We start from the raw sequence: 14,731 nt of genomic DNA, 5'->3' as shown, positions 1-14,731 counted from the left end.
TGGCTTTGGTTGGGGAAGTAACCTGTGGTGGACTGGCATCCTGGACAGGCATGGTCATGGAGTTACAGCCAGCATAGGACCTACTTCTTCATTGTCTTCTTCATGGGCTAAATGGCAGGGATCAGATTTTGAAATTGCTGAGATCTCGTTATATCTGTCTTGTTATTTATGTGTGGTTCTTGCAAATTAAAAGGTCAAAGGTAACGTTGGGGATCAAAATCTAAAAATTACTCTAATTTTCATAAAAACAGACTCAATGTTTGACTTAAAAGGTCAATTAGAAATTAGACAGGTTTGCTACATCTAGCATGTCTTGTTACAAAAGTGAGAGGGGGAAAGGGGTCAATGTCCACTGGACCAATTTTACATTAACAACTATTGAGATGCTTTATATGTAACAATTCAACTTATTCTATTCTATTCTAAACCACTAATATGAGGGAAATTGTCATAAGTATCCCAACACTGGCATATGAAGCTCAACAAATAGTTTTGTCCACAAAGGCTGACGCAAAAGGCATCTATGTTTATTTCTTGGCTGATTGCACCAACTTGACCAGGATGGAGCGGAGACACATTTACCACCAAGTAACCTCCTGGGAAACCCCTGAAAAATCCCATTCCAGACTTATAGGGGAAATAAAGAATACCGCAGACACACAAGCCACAAAAGCAAAAGTCTGCTTTTTTCACCATTATTCCAGCCTGTCTAGAAAAGTGAAACACCTTCAGACTGAATAAATAAGGGACGGTTTTTCTAACATACCCAAAACAATGTCTATAGTGGCAAGGACACCTAAACAATGCTAGAGTTGCTTGTAATAAATCAACAGTTGAAATTAATATACAGATCACAACATACAAACTCCAAGAACTCACCAGTCCATAATTCCCAAGAAAAGAGAACAAATACAGATTCCACTTTAGTAAACATTTTAATTATACCATTCAGGCTATTCTTAAGACAAATGAACATATCGTTTAAGAATTAGTAAAAGCCATAATCAAAATAGACAGATAGCCCAGATATATGTTCAAGAAACTCGCTCAGACTTGGTGTCAGATTTCAGGTCTCTCAAAAGAGCATGGAAAAATTACTAGTGCTCATGTAACTAAACCATCATCAACATCTCTTTGGTCCCATTCATGGGAGTCATTGAAGCCTGTCACAGTACGGAGATGGTATCGCCTGCCAGGTCAGTCTATAGGGAGGTTTTCCTTACCACTGACGCCAGTGTGCTTGCTCATGGGGTGGTAAAGTCTAGACCTTATTTATGTAGTGCACTTTGAGATGACTTATGCAGTATAAAGAAATTGTAATGGATTGAAACCAACCTGTGCAACCATAACACATTGGATGTGTTATGGTTGACCGTGGAGCTTTGATGACTCCTAGACTGGAATCAATGGACAAAAATCCAGCTCAGTTTTCTGCTGCTTTTGAACTTCTGGGACATGGTTCATGTATTTGCATAACTGTATGCAATTATCGATGTACCCTTAACTCACTTCCACATTTTATATGTCAGGGGCAACATTTTGGGCATGTGGTGTCTTTTCAGCAGCTCCCTCCTTGTCTCCTTGACACCTAACAAAGGGGAGGTGATGGTCTAGTGCAGGGGTAGGCAACCTGTTCCAGAAAGAGCCATGAGGGTGCAGGTTTTCTTTGCAGCCACTGACTCCACCAGGTGATTTCACTGATTAACTGATTCCATCTGCTCAAAGTGATATTAATCAGTAAAATCACCTGGTGGAGTCAGTGGCTGCAAAGAAAACCTGCACCCTCATGGCTCTTTCTGGAACAGGTTGCCTACCCCTGGTCTAGTGGTTAAGATGTTGGGCTTGAGTCCAGAAGATCATGGGTTCAATTCCCCGCCTGACTGGAAAATCACTAAGGGCCCTTGGGCAAGGTCTTTAATCCCCTTTTGCTCCCGGTGTGTAGTGAGCACCTTGTATGGCAGCACTGTGACATCGGGGTGAATGTGAGGCATAATTGTAAAGCGCTTTGAGCGTCTGATGCAGATAGAAAAGCACTATATAAATGCAGTCCATTTGCCATTTACCATTTCTCAGGACATGATCAAGCACACAGGTGCCTTAGTGCTAAGGACTGCAGAATTTGGACAAAGTAAAGGGGACATAGCAAGTGACATTCATTTTGAAAGCTCCCATGACCACTCACTGATGGTGACCTTTTGAGCCACTTTTGAGGTTGAAGGTTAATCTGGATTGACTGTTGAATGCCACAACATTCCTTTGAACATCATCAGCTCAGGCAGGTTCTACGGCATGACTCTGCTCATGATGTTTTTCATGTTATCATTTGACCAGTCATGGCATTGCATTTTCATTGGGTAATAGTCTCGCCATAATATTCCGCACTTTGAACCTGAGTAACAGCAATGGGTGCCAAAAAGACAAGGAGGGGGCTGCTGGAAATACAATACTGTATGCTATCCAAAAGATTGGAAAGGCAGAACACTCTTTCTTTTCCCATTTCACCACCCTTTTATCTTTTTTGTCCAGCATGTGATTATTAGACATGACAGAGTAGTCACGTCCAACCGTCTGTGAGCTGTAGTCCACCTTAATGAAGGAGACGTGTTTTTCATATATCACTGCAGCTGAGAAAATCTGCTGCTGCAGCAAACCTTCAGCAAAGCTGGTTTGTGGTCAGCAAAGTTTCCTCTGAGATTCATTTATCAGACATGCACAAGGACTACATATTGGAATTTTTGTTTTGATTTAGTTTTCATGTATTAATTTGTCATGTTTGAAAGCAAACATGCTGATGGTTCACGTGTAGCAGCTGTGACTGAGGATACAATTGGTTCTAACTTTAGTGAGAGAGAAGGAACTGTGCTATGCATTGTTTGGTTGAAATTACAGTGTTGTTGGATTTAAGCTCTTTTCTGCTTTTCCAGTAGAAGCTTTGTTTACATAGGGCCTAATAACCTGCTAAAAATCAGAATGATTGTGAATTTCAGTTCAATTTAATTTATTTAGGAGCCAAATCACAACAAAGTTGCCCAAAGGCGCTTCACTAGACCTTACCCCAGTGGTCACCAACCCTGTTCCTGGAGAGCACCTGCCCTGCATGTTTTCTAACTCTCCCCGTTCCACTCCCAGGCAATTAACTCTGTCAGGTGTTCTCAACCTATCAAGAGATGAGAAACATCAATTTTAAAACAATCAGGTGTGACTTGTGCAGGTAGATGTGGAAAACATGCAGGGCAGGTGCTCTCCAGGAACAGGGTTGGTGACCCCTGCGGCTAGACCTTATCAACCCCTGACCAGAAATGTCTCATATAAAGTTGTCGATCTGAATGAATGTTGGATCTGATAAGGGTGGAGCAACCCTTTAATAAGCCAGTAGATGGAATAATATTTGTGCCCAATAAGAGCTCTGCAGTTGAAACTTTCTATGCATAAGATCAGTGATGTACAGTCAAGTCCATAAGCATTTGGACAGTGACTGTGCTTGTAGTATAGACTTTCAGCTTTCAGGTCTTTCAGGGCAAGTCGAGTCTGGGAGCATGTCATAGCACTGTGCATTGCTGCATCAAACCCTCTCATGGCAGATGTCGGCCAAATTCAAGGTGACACACATGAACATCTAACACCGGTCGTTTGGCACTTAGAAAATGTGTGGCCATTCATACTATCATCACGAAAATTGTCAGCAAACAATCACTGTCAAGGTGGATGTCAAATTTGTCTAAGTGCCCCATGAGTGTGGCTTTGAAAACACACACTGACATGTTGTTGTGTACACTGAACTGACAGGAGGTGTGGCTGCCGACAGAAGAAGCTGTGGGGAGCTGTGGATGTGGACGTCCCAGCTGGACAACACCTACTGTGTTTGGACAGACTTGAACTAACAGCTGCCACTGTGACACATGCGTGTCTGCTTGCTGTCCTTACATGGACATAAATAAAACATATATCACCGTGGCGACGGGCTGCAGCGAGCGAGCGCGCACACAGAGTGGACACTGACAGGCTGCTTCCAGGTTGAAACCGACCGTCAGATCAGAATGTGAAGCGGGCATTCTGACTGTCACACCACCCGCGTGAGCTCTGTTCCACATGATGCGGTGTCTGTCCTGCAACGTGGCATCCACAAGACACGTGTGTCGGGCAGAACATGTGCGCATGGCCAGCTGGATGCACCAGACCAGTAGATGTGGACATGAGAAGCGTGAACTGCTTCTCATTCATGTCATTTCATGACTGTATGTCTGTGACCATGGGTCATCTACAGAGGAACAGACGGATCATATTTGTATTGCAGATAAGAGGGATTCAATAAAATGCTGTGTTTTTATATGGTGTGCTGTTTGTTTGTTTTTTTATTACGTCCATGTCCTTCCTGATATCAGGCAGTTTCCTGCAACTTTCACAGGACAGCGATTGTGGCTCAGTGGTGAAGTTTCTGACTGGCAATCAGAGCTTTTGGCATGGGTTTGATTTTTTCATTATTTTTTTTTTTTTCTTCACAGCAGCTGCGCGATGTGTAACCACATCGTGCAGCTCGTGGCACTGTGTTGCCACATGCATGAACCGTCGCACCAGTATTGTGCATGATGTTTTGTGGCGCGATGTTTTGTGGTTCACTCATACGAGCTGCTCTGATGGGTGTCACCCTGAGTTGTATATATTGACACAATGTGTGAAGGGGCCCTTATGAAATATAATGATTATTTTTAATACAAATAATTTTTGTATGCAGATGGATTTTTACAATAGAAAACCAATCAAATCCAGGCTCAAGTCTCCCACATACCATTCCAGCACAGAGCAGATGGCTCAGGAGGATAGGAGTTGGGCTACCAATATATAAATCTTGGTTCAATTCCTCAACATGTTACCTGTCTGTGTCCTTGTACAAGGCATTTCATCTCCACTAACTCACTCCACCCAACTGTAAATCTGTAATGTCCTTGGCTGAGATAGATTGGCATCCTTTCCAGGGGGAGTTTGTGACTCCCATCCTCTTTACATTATGGATAAGCACCAATTGTCTTCATGGTCTATATACTACTAGCCTCCACTCATCATGGTCTATGCAAAGCTTGCTGCTTTGAAACTGCACTGCCAGGTCCTGGAGAACATGACCCACGTTCCGTACCAGAGCAGCCATGTGTCATCAAATGCCAACATCAATGATGAGATCCAACACCGACTCAAGCGTGCAGGAACTGCTTTTGGCTGGCGTTGCACCCATGTTTTTAACAGCAGAGACCTTTTCTTGAAAGCCTTCATCATGCCAACCCTGCTATACAGATCTGAGACCTGGACCACCTACTGCCTCCACCTTGAAGACCCTCGAGCAATTCCACAAACTCTGCCTGAGGACTATCCTCCCCATCATGTGGGAAGACTACCGTACCTACATCAGCATCCTGGCTGAAGCCAAGCTCAAAAACATAGAATGTGTCATCAACAAGAACCAGCCTTGATGGGTGGGGCACGTCATTGGGATGGATGATGGCTGACATCCTAAGTAGATCTACTCCCAGCTAAGCAAAGGAAAAACAGTCCAGCAGAACCTGAAGAACTGCTCCACTGACTGGAAGACTTGGAAAGAACACAAGAGGGAATGAGCCAGCCAGTGAGCAATGATCCGCGCAGGAGTGAAAGTCTTCAAAAAATGCAAAGAAACAATACAGAGGAGAAAGAGGAAGGAAAGAGAACAAGATCCTGACTGACAGAAGTTTTCCTCAGCAACCACGTGCAGTGTCTGTAAGAAACAGTGCACATCAAGACTGGGCCCATTCAGTCATCTTCACATCCACCATCCAGTCTGAGAATTGGGAATCGATCAAAACACAGTATTCCTTGCCACCAACAGATAGCCATGGCAATATCAATGCCTCCACCATGAAACTGCATAACTGGTGGTTCCTAATAATTCATTACTGGTTAGTGTACGAGGTCTATTAGAAAAGTATCCAACCTTATTATTTTTTCAAAAACCATATGGATTTGAATCACGTGTGATTGCGTCAGACAAGCTTGAACCCTCGTGCGCATGCGTGAGTTTTTCCACACCTGTCGGTTGCGTCATTCGCCTGTGAGCAGGCTTTGAGTAAGGAGTGGTCCACCCCCTTGGCGGATTTTCATTATCAGGAAATGGCGGAATGATTTGGGCTTTTTTTCCAACAGAATTTTTTCAGAAACTGTTAGAGACTGGCAGCTGGAAACCATTAGAAAAATTTATCTGGCTTTCGGTGAAAATGTTACGGGCTTGGTAGAGAATAAGGAGTGTTACTGTCGCTTTAAGGACAGCCCCCAGTGGCTGTGGGGTGCACCGCGCTCCGAAGCCGCCATTGACAGGCTGAACGACCATTTCATTTCTAAATGGATGGCTGTCTGGATCCATGACCATCGTGTGCCATTTCTCTGGTTATCACAAGAGCTGGACATCAACCATTTTCCGGCAGATCTCACTTTTGACAAGAGATTTTGTCATGGAAAGCCGAGCGGAGGCTTCGCGCGTCACGATGGATTCACTACTGGAGCGAGACAAAACCACCTCCGTTTTGGTCTCACAGGACGGCTTTGAGATGGCGTTCAGACAGCTGTCGGTGGTTTTTCCATCGAGTGATTATCCGAGAAATTGTGGATGTGCCTGGACATGCCAGAACATGTCCCGTGAGGCTTCATCATGGCGTTGCTGTGCGCCATGCGGCACCACCGCGATGTGCGGAATTCCTCCGCACGTCTGTCTCAATGTGCCGAAAAAGTGCTGATGTCCACATCTTTTCACAATTCCTGTGCTAGTCAGACGACATCCCGGATAAAACACAGCATCCAGTTTGGAAATGAACGGCACATTCCACTGTTACAGGAGTTTTTGTCATGGAAAGAGGAGCTGAGGCATCGTGACACGCAAAGCCTCCGCTCGGCTTTCCATGACAAAATCTCTTGTTAAAAGTGAAATCTGCCGGAAAATGGTTGATGTCCAGCTCTTGTGATAACCAGAGAAATGGCACACGATGGTCACGGATCCAGACAGCCATCTATTTAGAAATGAAATGGTCGTTCAGCCTGTTGATGGCGGCTTCGGAGTGCGGCGCACCCCACAGCCGCTGGGGGCCGTCCTTAAAGCAACAGTAACATTCCTTATTCTCTACCAAGCCCGTAACATTTTCACTGAAAGCCAGATAAATTTTTCTTATGGTTTCCAGCTGTCAGTCTCTAACAGCTTCTGAAAAAATTCTGATGGAAAAAAGCCCAAATCATTCCGCCATTTCCTGACAATGAAAATCCGCCGAGGGGGCTGGACCACTCCTCACTCAAAGCCTGCTCACAGGCAAATGACGCAACCGACAGGCGTGGAAAAAATCCCGCATGCGCACGAGGGTTCAAGCTTGTCTGACGCAATCACACGTGATTCAGATCCATATGGTTTTTGAAAAAAATAATAAGGTCGGATACTTTTCTAATAGACCTCGTAATATTTTTTTTTCTTAAACCTCTTGTAGTAAAGCTGAAACTGTACACTATCAGCACATTTTAATGTTTTCCTTTATGGATGTCCAAAAAAGCAAAAAGGAAAACAAAGCAAACGGTCACTTTAGAAATAATTATGTACCTGAGTGCACAAAAAAACCCATCACGAGGTACAAGGAAAGAGACTAGAGTATGAAGTAAGTGAACCACCCGGCCCTGTCCACGATGGATGGAAAGATAGAAGTAAAGAATGCACAAAGGCAGACCAGTGCTCGCCTTTTTTTTTCAGAGCATCTCTCCTCCTGTAGTTTGAGAAGTTAAAATAGAACAGTTATGATCAAGTTGACTTGTACGTCAATCTATTGTTGAACTTAAATCCTGCACGAGCTTTCTGCATATTAGAATAGCCCATTTGTTTGTACTGACCAATATATAAAGCAGACACGTCTATTTGAACATTATATTACCGTCATGTAAACAATGCAAGTGGGTTCAGTCGTAGGAATGACTCCATTGTGGCTGGATTTGATTGTGGTCAGAACACTCCGTGTCATCGTGGCTACAGTTACACAATAGATGATAAACACAATGAGGCCTCTAAAGTAAATCGGTGATTCAGACCAGGGTGAGAAGTCCCCCCCCTCTGAGCCAGGCACAGAGCTTATTCGCTGCAGTTTGTCACTAGTTCCCCTGCAGACTTACACCCATAAACAAAAACAAACACACATTTCCACACACGCTCTTCGGACAGCGTCTGACTACTCACAGGTCAGAGCTGGGCTACAGCCTGTCTTGAAGCAAAGTGTTCTGGGAATTCTGTTTTCCTCCTCTCTCTAACTGACTTGTTTACTTTTCCAGGTTGACTAAGAGATTGACCGCAGTGATGAGTGCTGTCTTGGGCAGGACATGACTGTGGTTATAAAACATTTTGTCCGCCACAGTGGTGAGGAACACATTACTGTTAGACCTGTAAATTAGCACTCCCAACTTTTTCTGAACATCTCTTTGATATTCAGTTAGGAATATTCTCATTGTCAAGAGAGGAAATCTGTCAAGATGAGGTTCCTTGCATAACTGCACATGCGTGCACTGAAAAACTTATTTGACGAAGTTTGCTTATTTTGATGGGCAAGTAAATGTATAAATTGTTCATCCGAACGTAGTAATGTATAAAAACTACTCACTATAAAACAATAAGTATTTTTAACCAGGAGTTAGCTTATTTCGACACGCAAAATATACATATACATACATTTATGTTCCTAATGTAAAATACAGAAAATGTTTTACTTACTAGGCAATAAATAAATACATAAATAAATAAATAAAACTTACGTGAATTCTTCTCGGTAGTGGGTAGAGGAAAAAACAAAAAAAAACTAAATACGCATGCGCAGTTGCACGTCGAGTGAGTTACATTATCTCCACATGTGCAGTTGCGCGAGGCACCTCATCTCGACGGGTGACATCTTCAAGTCCGGGGTAGAGTGATGTGCACATGCGCACGCATGCGCAGTAGCGCGACGCACCTCATCTCGACGTTCACCTCATCTCGACATACATACAAACATACGTTTATCTTCTTGTTGATTTTAAGCATTTCACGCTCCTGTTATAAGACAGTGATTGTAGCACAGTGGTAAAGTTTCCATCTGTTAGACAGAGCTTTTGTAAATTGCAGGTTCGAATCCTGTGAGTGGCATTTATTTTTTATTTAACCGGGGTTATTTAATGGCAGGGTTCTGTATTAGGTCCCCTTTTATTTATTAGTTATATCAACCCAGTGATTTTCACTAATTATACACCAATATCTAATCTATCAGTGTCCGGTGATTGTATTACCATGTATGTGTATACCTGACTGGACATAAGACATAATGAGAGTACACTGCTTCATTCATGTCATTTCAGGACTGTACGTCTGTGACCATGGGTCATATACAGAGGCACAGAGGGATCATATTTGTATTGTTTGCTTGATAAGAGGAATTATAAATATTGGACATTGCAGTGTTTTTTTATGGTGTGTAGTTTTTATTTTGGTTTCTCCACAGCAGCTGCACGATGTGGTTCCACATGTTCCGGCTGCTTTTCTTTTGTTTTAATCTCCACATAAGCGGAGCAATGTGGTTCCACACATTCCAGATGTTTTTTTTTTGTATCTCCACATAAGTGGCGTGATGTGGTTCCACATGATCCAGCTGCTCGCATTGTCCGTGCACACACATGCGCATGCACGAAACCGTTGCAGCGGGATGGTTCACACCTGCCCGACTGTGTGTCCTTCCCAACATCGGCATGATGTTTTCGGGGTTCACACATTCAGTCTGTTTCGCCGTGATTCACCCTGATTCCTACATATTCATGCTAAGGGCCCCTTCACACATAATGCGAATTTGGACGATTTGTGCATAAAGTGTGCATGAAGCAGGAATCATATGCAAAACGTGTAAAACTGTAGCTGCTTCTAACGCCTCGTACACCTGTTGCTACACCTATTTGCGCACACCAGTGACTGAAAGACAGTGTGCGCTGTGCGAGCCCATCGAACCCTCTCATGGCAGGTGTCAGCCAACTTCCAACTGACATGCACAAACATCTAACACTGCTCACATGGCACTTAGAAACTGTGTGGCTATTTGTACTGTCATCATGAAAACAATCTGCAGACAATCACTGTCGAGGTAGATGTGAAATTTGTCTAAGTGCCTCACAACTGTGAAGTTGCCAAGTGCACATGTGGCACGCCAGTGTGTCACCTCCCCCAACAACACGTGTGTGTGTTTCGCGTGCTCTCCACCGCAGGTGAGGCATCTCTCACCTGATCACAAAATGACATCTTGGTCTGTGCACTGACAGGACAGGGGGCATGGCTGGCTGCCCACAGCTAACCCGGTCCTGGACATCACAGCTGCAGCAGACATCTCATGTTTTGACGGACACGCACGCGTGTGTGTGCTTGTGTGGAAATACATAAAAACATATATCTCTTTTGCAATGGGAGGAGAAACGGACCATCAGTCCATTTGGACACACAGCAGGTGATTTGAATGTCACGTCTAACAGGGCACACTTGTTGGCCCATGAGTGCTGTGAGCGGCGCACTGCAGGACCAAGACAAGCCAACAGTATGACAAATACACCACTTTGAGTCACGCATCAGCAGAAATACATCGTACCAAACGCCATTTGGTCAGTTATCACAGTGCTTTTTTCTTTTTTAGAAAATACATATAACTGCTTGTTGCTTTTAGCCATTTCACACTCCCGTTATAAGACAGTGATTGTAGCACAGTGGGAAAGTTTCGGTCTGATAATCAGAGCGTGTGGGTTTGATTTGCGTGGATTTTTTTTTTTTTAACCAGGGTTATTTAACCGTGGGCTTCTGTATTGTGTCCCCATTTATATATTATTTATATCAACCCAGTGATATTCACTAATTATAAAGCTGGATTTTATTTTATTTTCCTCCACATCGGCACTGTGATGTGGTGCACCTCATTCCATGGAACACAGCGCGAGCGGCTGCAGCAGCCCCTGTTCCTGCTCGAAAGACACCATCACGCACACGAACCATCGCACCGGCATCGTGCACTCTTGCCGTCGGTGCGATGTTTCGTGGTACGCTCATACAAGCTCTACCGTTGTACGTATTTGCACCATGTGTGAAGGGGCCCTAAGGATGATGGTCTTCAGAAAATCTTTGAAACCGTGGATGAAGCCAACACCAAGTTTGGTCATCGCATCAACCTGAAGAAGACACTGGTCTTGTATCAGCCTCCACCCCACATGGTCGATCCAAAGGTTCCTGCTGTGAAACTGCCTGAACAGGTCCTGGAAAACAGGAGCCACTTTCCATACCTGGGCACTCATGTGTCATCAAACGCCAACATTGATATAAAGAACCAATACTAACTTAAGTGTGCAGGGACTGCCTTAAGCTGGCTTCACACTCATGCTTTCAGCAACAGAGACCTTCAACATGAATATCCTTGTGTACAAAGCTGTTGTCATGCCAACCCTGCTGGACCACCTACCACCCCTGCATAAAGCCAGAACATCGAGTACAATATCATAAAGAACCAGCTTAGGTGGGTCACATAGTTAGGATGGATGACAACCGACTTCCCAAGCAGATCTTGTACTCCCAGCTGAGTGAAGGAAACCGGTCCAGGGGAGGGCAAAAGAAATGCTACAAGGACCCCCTGAAACACAACCTCAAGAACTGCTCCATCAATTGGAAGATCTGGGAATAACAAGTGAGGGACGGAGATAGCTGGTGAGCAATGATCCACATGAGAATGGAAGTCTTAAAAAATGCAGACAAACAACACAGAGGAGAAGAGGAGAAAGAGAAATTTGAGAGAACAAGATCCTCATCAACAGAAATTCGAGAGAAAGCATGTGCAGTGTCTGTCGGAAATGGTGCTTTTCAAGACTGGGCCTGTTCAGTCATCTCCGCATCCATCAGCCAACCAAGAGTTGATCAAAAGATGATCTTCCTCTTCACTGAGTGATTGTCACAACTCTGCATTGTGGCTAACTAAATTAATTGGTAGTGTTGCTGCCACTTTGGCCAACTAAGTTAATTGGTAGTGTGGCTGCAAGTTCTTGCATTACTTTGTGTTGTATCTGATTAAAATAAGTTCTATTATGGTTAGTTGCCCATGTGTTTCTGTGCATAATTGCTGATTATGATAAGCACTAGTAATGGTTGTTAGTTCATGTATTAAGCCCTGGTCCCACCGAATAAAAAAGCTATGAATAATGATCCACGTATGGATTTGTCAGAAATTTCAGTGATTATTCAAATAATAAGCCACATAAATGAATATTGTGCAACCAATTAAAAAACACCGCATGTGAGTCATAGTGTCAATGCGCTGAATCACAGCGCAGCTCATCTGATCGATTATAATGAGATGATAAATCTATCATAAACATACTTTTGCAGCTGCTCATGAGAAGGAAAGAACATGCAACTGTTTTACCAAGCCATTACTATATAAACATTACAAACTAGAAGCACTCAGAGAGTGCAAACCTCCGCCAAGGCCATGGGGTCACTGACGCCATAACATCTACACGCCGTGGAATCACTGAACCTAAAAAAGTCTAAAGATGTTTGCACAGTAGTAAAAAAAGTTTCATCTGCTGTGACTGGGTAGCATGTATCCTTAGCGCTTGGCATCACAGTTTATTGCAACTTGCACCTTTCCCAGAAGCTACTGTCATCTGAGCACTGATATTGATATTGCATGTGCTTATAGACAAAAACAAATAAGAGACAAAATTCAATTTATTATTCAACTAAACTGCAAATATATGAATTTTTTAACATTTATGAAACACTTCTCTAAATAAATACCAGTAAATTCTGAAATAGAACTATTTTTTTAAGTGTTGCACGTGCTACATAATGAAGTGCACCTTCTATATATTCAGTGAAGTGCACCGAAGCAGAATATATGCGACAGTAAGGTGCTGATGTCAGCCTCTGGGTTTTCTGGATCCTAGGCGTGATTCATCAACACCTGGGAGGGGGTTTTGCACCTTGTGTACTTTGTTCAGTGATGTGCACTGAACCAGAACTTAACCACTGCTGAGTATACTGCTGACTCATCACTTTGCTTTTGCTAAGTGAAGTAATCTAGATAGTGATATTCATTGCCACTAAAATATAATAATGCCAAATGATAGTCCTTCATCTAATAAATTCATTGTGCTCCCCAGCCCTGTATAGTTTGTCATGAGAGATTTCCTCTTTACAGTGTGTTGTATTTGACATCGTTTACTAACAAGGCCATAGGGTCACTGACCCTAAAGAGATTCCCTCCTTGGCACAGTGATCTATTCAACAATTCAGTGTTACAACGAAAACTATGATACATAAACTTTTCTTTCCTTATATTTGACATCCTTGACCATGAAAACATGCCACTAGAACTTGGAATCACTTTTATGTCTTTATTAGTTCAAAAGTTATTGTAAAAAAACGATTTTTCGGTAATGGCGGTTTTCTTCTGGATCTAGCTCCATAACATTTGAAGCTACATTAAATCTGATGACACCTTACCGAATCAGTACAGATTCAGCTACAATTTGGTGTTAGTTGTGCATCTCTAGCTTCATTTGTCACCTCACACTGACACATTTTCTATTTTCCCTATATTTTTGCATATTCTGGATCACCAGATCTGGAATCTGCATCCGATCATCACCAAACTTTGTTGTTTGATAGAACATTTGACTATGTTACACCCTATTTTTTTTCAAGCCTTTCTGCCTTGTTTTTGTGGAGTTAGAAACTAGAATGTCAAAATTCCCCCTTTAAAAAAATTCCTGGATCCGGATCGTGATCCGGATAACCACTAAAATTTAATCACTTGTTCCTCTTGTCATTTCCAACCACTCCACAAAAAGTCATCAAAATCTGTTCAAATCTTTTTGAGTTATCCTGCTGACAAACAGACAGACAAACAAACAAACAAACCTCCTTGGCGGAGGTAATAATTACCTTTTAGACTGTTCAAATACATTCACCACCTAATGGAGCGCACGAGAGAGAGAGAGAGAGAGAGAGAGAGAGAGAGAGAGAGAGAGAGAGAGAGAGAGAGAGAGAAAAACTCCAGCTGAAATGACCCTCTGTGATTCCGGAAGCGATTAGAAGCATTTTCTGCAGGTGTTTTCTGACAGAAAATGATTAATCCACTATGAAATAATTATTTTATATATTCAGCATCCAACGCACAAAGCACAGCATCCAGCTGAACAAAGCGGGTTGGATTGTCACAACGAAGTGCATGAGAGTGCGGAGCCAAATACCCTGTCCAAAATAAACTGTCCTGTCCTGTCCTTGTAGCCGCCAAGTATTCAGATAATGAGCTTCTTACAGCCCTGTACTCACCACTACCATGCCTCTGAAATCCTTGTTTCTCTTTGTAGTACCCCGTACACAAACTGCCCCATGCTGTTTCTGCTCAGTTTTGAATTTCTCAAAATTAGTGCCACGCTCCGTTAGCTGAATATCCTGCCTCTAAGAGCCTCTAAGAGCCACTAAGAGCCAGTATTCTCCCACGTTTATTCAATAACTTGACTCATACAACAAAAAAACATGGCTCATTATTCATCATTCATTATTCAGTGGGACCAGGGCTTTAGTCTGTGTGGTGGCCAAGTAAGATAAAAGCTGGTAATGTTTAATACCTTATGGATTACTCTGTGTGCTGTCCAATTTTGATAAGATTTAGTATGGTTGCTAGCTCATGCATTA

The sequence above is a fragment of the Thalassophryne amazonica genome, chromosome 1, assembly GCF_902500255.1.
Source record: "Thalassophryne amazonica chromosome 1, fThaAma1.1, whole genome shotgun sequence".
In the NCBI taxonomy this organism is placed as follows: Eukaryota; Metazoa; Chordata; class Actinopteri; order Batrachoidiformes; family Batrachoididae; genus Thalassophryne; species Thalassophryne amazonica.
The sequence above is the reverse complement of the archived record's forward strand: the minus strand, read 5'-3'. Positions refer to the sequence as shown.